We start from the raw sequence: 4928 nt of genomic DNA, 5'->3' as shown, positions 1-4928 counted from the left end.
TATTTGCTGCAACAAAACTTAAAGAAATGTCAAGTGAAATTATCAGAAAATAAATCAACAAAAGTAAATTTGTACTGATTTATTGCTAAATGATTTTGACCTATGTAAATAAATACATTCAAATCATTGAATGCAACATGGTATACTGCCTATTCTTATTTATATAAGCCAGGTATAAATAAATAAAACTTACTTAGTTTTCGACTCTGGTGTCTGAAATATATTGCATTACATTTTGTTTTGTACTTGGAACTTATTGAAGAAATCAACAAAAATGATGATGTCATAAATGAACATTTTTTGCCTCCTTGGCAGGCACATAATAGATTTATTTTGTATTATTTGGTCTAAAAACCTTAAAGAAATGAAAAATAGAATTATCAGAAAATAAATCAATAAAATTCAATTTGGGATTATGAATTTGTATATGTTCTTAATCAGTCTTTTCTAATCTAGTTGAGGATAACCACATGCACCATTAGTGAGTGCCATATTCAATGCCACAAAATGAGGAGTTTCTCCTGTCAGTTAAAGGAGCTCTTTAAATTCCTCTTGTAAAACTGGGTTCAGGGCCATGAATTCCTTTAGCTACAGCCTGTCCATGAAGTTCCAAAAATCTTCAAATCTGAAAGATAGTCTAAATGGATAGAGTATTCTTGGTGAGGTTCTCATTTTATTTATTTTATTGACTATTTATTTCCATATTTTCTGGATTATAGAGAGTCTCATTTGATAGTGCATGTAAATTTCCTTTTTGATCTTACTGCTTTCAATATTCTGTCTCTATCTTTGGAGTTTTTCAATTTAAGTATAAAGTGTTTTGGAGTTTTCCTTATCGGGTCTCTTTGCACTGGGACAATTTGGGTCTCTTGGCTATTGGTGATTTCTTTCTTATTTCATCACATTTACTTTCCTGTTCTTAGGGACTCTGATGATTCTTATATTGCTCCTCTTGAACTCATCCTATAGTTCTCTGATTCATTTCTTTTATGAACTTCTGCACTTCCCACCTTCTGCACTTCCTAGTGGTTTTCTCTTTCTTATCTTAGAGTTCCTCAATCTTTTGCTCAGTCTCTGTTATTCTGCTGTCCAGAGTTTCCATTGAAAACTTTTATATTACTTACAATGTTCTTCATTTTTGTCATTTCTGGCTGTAGTAGTTTTCTTGGTTTTGACTCTCACACTGTTTTATACTTTGCTGATTATCTGTCCTATTGTTTCTTTGATTTCTTTGGATTTCTTTGCATATTCTCATCACAATGTCTCTAACAATACTGTCTGAGGAAGTGTCTGACAGGCAGAGCAACTATGCACCATGTAATCTGTTGAGTAGATAGATCTGTTGTTCACTTGAGGAGCTGTGATGTGGGACTTTGATGTGGTACAAGTTGGATATGGAGGCTCCTGGGATACACGTGGGAAGGAGGGGTTCTGGCTCTTGCTGGAGCTCTGCTACAAAGAGCTCCTGTGAGTCCAAGGTGGCCCCCAGGACAGTCTCCTGAGACGTCTTATTAGCCTAGCTCTCCCTCTCAAAGAACCTGGCAAAGTACCGAGAAAATCCTGCCCACCTTGCAAGCTCTCCGTGATGTATTCGATATAGCAAACACAGTAACAGTGATGGGTTTCATTCCCCTTGCTCTGAAAGAGCTTCCAATGTGGCACTGCTGGGAAGAATGAGTAAAGAGAGGCTGCTAAAATCTCAGGGCTAGGACGAATAGAGACGTTACTGGCGCCCGATCGGGCAACTCGATCATCAATGGGATGACATTGGTACAGTGATAGAATGATATGTGTTTTAAGAAAATATGTGAATGCATCACTTATTTTCACCCAGTTACTTTCTGCTGCTTTGAAATTTCCAAGAATGTATGCATGCCCAAAGGTGATTTATAACATTATGTGCACAAATGTTCCAAAGAATAACTGAAAAATAAAAAACTTCCTGCTCTTCTGAACATAAGCAGTCTCATTTCCTTTTCTAAACTTATGGAATATAGTACTTGTTTGCAAATAGCTTCTGGGCCCCAATCCAGAGATGGAAGCATTTCCGTGGAGGGTAACAATGATTAAAGTATATGTTCAACAAAGGCAGAGCTGCAGAACAATGGAAGAGAGTTGAATACTCTGATACATACCATCAAATATATGATCATCTAATCTTTGATAAGGGAGCAAGAAATGTGAAGTGGAGCAAGGAAAGCATGTTTAACAAATTGTGCTGGCAAAACTGGACAGCTACTTGCAAAAAAATGGGCTTAGATTTCCACCTATCACCATGTACAAAAGTCAGATCAAAATGGATTAAAGACCTCAACATCAGACCAGAATCCATAAGGTACATTGAAGATAAGGCCGGCAAAACCCTCCACGACATTGCAGCCAATGGTATCTTCAAAGATGACACGCCACTGGCCAACCAAACAAGTGAAACAGAGATAAATAAATGGAACTATCTCAAACTAAGAAGCTTCTGCACCTCAAAAGAAACAGTGACCAAAATACAAAGACAATCTACAGTATGGGAAAGGATATTTACGCAGTACCCATCCGATAAAGGGTTGATATCAAGGATATACAAGGCACTGGTTGAACTCCACAAGAAGAAAACTGCCAACCCGATCAAAAAATGGGGTGATGAAATGAACGGAAACTTTCCCAAAGAAGAAATCTGAATGGCTGAAAGGCACATGAGAAAATGTTCAACATCACTAATCATCAGGGAGATGCAGATCAAAACAACAATGAGATATCATCTCACACCACAGAAGAGACTGGCCCACATCCCCAAAAACAAAAGCAACCGATGTTGGCATGGATGTGGGGAGAAAGGGACTCTCTTTTATTGCTGGTGGGAATGCCTACTGGTTCAGCCCTTTTGGAAAACAATATGGTTGATTCTCAAAAAATTAGAAATTGAGCTCCCATTTGACCCAGCAATACCACTCCTGGGAATATATACCAAAAAGGCAAAAAGGTATAGTAGAAATGATATCTGTATTTCTATGTTCATTGCAGCACTGCTTACAATAGCCACAATCTGGAAAAAAACAGAGTGCCCCAAAACAGATGACTGGTTAAAGAAACTTTGGTACATCTACACAATGGAATACTATGTAGCTGTCAAAAAACATGAAGTCATGAAATTTGCATATAAGTGGATCAACATGGAAAGTATCATGTTGAGTGAAATGAGTCAGAAAGAAAGAGACAGACATAGAAATATGGCACTCACATGTGGAATATAAAGTAGTTGAGAGGTACAAGCTTGCAATGTTGCAATTTCTGGCAGATATTTCTCTGGACTTAGTTGCTAAAATACTAAAATACAGAAATCCAAAAGCATGCAGGTGCTAGTGCGGCCGCTCGACCTCATATTTCTTCATTCTCTGCAACGAAAATAAATTATCAAATGCTTCCTTTTCAGCAGGTCTGACTTTGGGGGGAGAAACTCTAAACAATAATAGTGAGTTTTTTTTGTTGAAATATTGAATGCAATCAAAGTAAAGTGAAATCAAAGTGAAATTTATCAGTTACACAGGTGGGCTGGGGTTCTGGGGAGGTGGGGAGTTGAGGGGGCAGGTATTCTCTGATTCTTGGTGGTGGAATATGTGCACTCGTGAAGGGATGGGTGTTTGAGCATTGTATAACTGAGACAAACCTGAAAGCTTTATAACTTTCCACATGGTGATTTAATAAAAGAATAAATTAAAAAAAATAAAGCATATGTTGAAGACTGTGAGCTTAAAATAATTTCGAAAATCCCAAAGAAGTTAAGAGGAGATATCTGTACTTATTGCAGCATTTGACCCATTGCATAGTTTTTAAGTGATTTTGGATGATTTGATGTGTTTAAATGTAATAATGTACACTTATTTATTACGATCATACTTCAAACAAATTGAAATGAAGAGAATTTTCAAGTGGGCCATAAAAATTTGCTTGAAAGGGGCTGGAACGATAGCACAGCGGGTAGGGCGTTTACCTTAAACGCGTCCAACCCAGGTTCGATTCCCAGCATTCCATATGGTCCCTTGAGCACCACCAGGAGTAATTCCTGAGTGCAGACCCAGGAGTAACCCCTGTGCATTGCTGGGTGTGACCCAAAAAGCAAAAAAAATTTGCTTGAAAAATATAGTAAATAATAAGGAATAAAGATGAAGCAGAATGAGGAAGGAAATAGAAGGGATAAATTGGAGCTATATTGTAATGTTCTTAATGTCATGTATCAAAAACAGTTTTATGGGCTATGAAATATCTTTAAGATAATTCATAATTTTCTTTTGATTTCTCAGCCATACCCAGTGGTGTCCATATGACTTGTGGCTCTGTGATTAGTGGTTGCTCTGGCATGTGCTCAAGAAACCATGTGGTGCAAGGGAATAAATCCAAGTCTTGTGCATACTAAGCATGTCTCAGTCCACAGAGGTTGGCCTTATAATGCTGAATATTCATATTATATTTAGGTTGATATGTGAAAGAAAAGAAACTAAAAAAGTGAATGTGATTTAAGTAGTTTCCAAAGTTAAACTAGTTGAAAAGCATTTTTGTTTGCTTATACTATCTGAACAATAAAAAGTCAAGCTTTGCTAGGAAACTTTCAAAATTTACTTCAAATTGAATTGTACTTTCAAATAAAACTATAGATTCAGGGACATTTTCAAAGAAAGATTTCAGTAGAGACAATAGTAGAAAATATATGATATAAACTATGCCAGATTCCTTTTTGGTTCTACAGAAAACACATTTGTAATACAGTTAAAAAAAACCGTGATCAGCGCAGAATATGAAAAAAGATAAAAAGCAATTGTACAATCATAAGTTTCTAAAAAGTAAAAACAAAAAACTGAAAACCCTCTAACAAACAATATAAAAGAAAAATGTTTTCCATGAAATTACAGTTAATTTTTTTATTTGTCTTAAATGTGAAC

The sequence above is a fragment of the Sorex araneus genome, chromosome X (assembly GCF_027595985.1).
Source record: "Sorex araneus isolate mSorAra2 chromosome X, mSorAra2.pri, whole genome shotgun sequence".
Taxonomy (NCBI): domain Eukaryota; kingdom Metazoa; phylum Chordata; class Mammalia; order Eulipotyphla; family Soricidae; genus Sorex; species Sorex araneus.
The sequence above is the reverse complement of the archived record's forward strand: the minus strand, read 5'-3'. Positions refer to the sequence as shown.